The sequence below is a fragment of the Bison bison genome, unplaced genomic scaffold (assembly GCF_000754665.1).
Source record: "Bison bison bison isolate TAMUID 2011002044 unplaced genomic scaffold, Bison_UMD1.0 scf7180017864524, whole genome shotgun sequence".
Classification (NCBI taxonomy): Eukaryota; Metazoa; Chordata; class Mammalia; order Artiodactyla; family Bovidae; genus Bison; species Bison bison.
Genome location: NW_011495075.1, coordinates 1,418,099 through 1,419,250, shown reverse-complemented (window position 1 = coordinate 1,419,250; position 1,152 = coordinate 1,418,099). Strand labels below are relative to the sequence as shown.

The 1,152-nt window shown below is 65.9% G+C and overlaps 1 protein-coding gene across 1 annotated transcript in view; it reads right to left on the bottom strand.

The window, feature by feature from the left end:
• TMEM9 (transmembrane protein 9) overlaps positions 1 to 1,152 on the bottom strand; it is a 16,451-nt gene that overhangs the window by 5,566 nt on the left and 9,733 nt on the right. The gene's annotated exons all lie outside the window — the stretch shown is intronic.

Sequence of the window (1,152 nt, the reverse complement as noted above, 5' to 3'; positions counted from 1 at the left end):
CCCCCACCGCCGCCCTCACGCTGTGGCTGTCGTCAAAAGCAGCGCGGTCCCCTAATTACCACCTCTCTGCCTCTGAGGCTCCAGGGCCCGCGCATTTCCTGCAGGACCCGAGCTGATCTTTGGGGGAATTAGAGCTGAGGGCCAGGCCCACAGCCCGGGGGATTTCCTCCCCAGCTCTGCCTGCTTCTCATCCCCTGCCACACATCTCTTAAGGGATTAGCACACCTCTCCAAGCCCAGAGCCGCCCAGTAAATGCAACTCTGCTGCTAATGCCCCGAGCTGGCACGGCTTCTGTCACCACGCAGCTGCCAGGCAGGGGGCGGGGGTGGAGAGTGGGGGTGAGGGGATAGCAGGCTGAGCACCAGCAGGAGGGGTGAGGCTGGTGGGCCAGCCCCAGGGGAGCCAGAGACGGGCACTGCCCCCTGAGCCCACGGTCCTGGACCCTGAGGAAGGCGCTCGGCCTGGCTGGGTGAGGACCGGGGCCACAGGGCCGAGTGGGCGGCGTCTCAGGACCCCTGGGTTCTGGGCCTGGGCCCCGAGGGGTACGCTCTCCACCCCCAGCCACTCAGCAGCTGCGTGTCCCTAACAAGCGACCTTACTTCCCCCAGCTCCAGCTTGATAAAGCCCGTCTTCTTCAACTCGACTAAACCGTCGGCAGGAATCACACGCACAGGGCGATCCAGCATGGATGCGTGTGCGCGCACACACACACACAGCCTCACAACCCTAACCGGCGTCCGGTACGGCGGTTACACACCGGCCGCCGGAGCTGCAGCCCACAGCTCGGTGTTCCTGTTCCCGGCAGTCCAGGGTGGGAGCACGGCTGTGGACTCAAACCCGCCTCTGCACCTGGGCTCTGACGGGGAGCACAGCGCCGAGCCCCACCGTCCTCTGACCCTGCTCCCCACCGCGGACGGCGGTGCAGGATGTCTTCTCAGAGACAGTGAGCATGGTGGTTAGCAGCCCCTGGCAGATTGCAAGTGCTCAATTCACAGCAGGAACTGTCAGCGTGAGGCCCACTCTGGGAGCCCCCAGGCAGGGGCCGGGGACAGCCACCTCTCAGGTCCCTCCTTCCGGGCTCAGGACCAGGCTCTGTGTGCACGTATAGATGAGGGGCTGCTGAAGGCCACCATGAGAGGCGGGGGGGCCCCC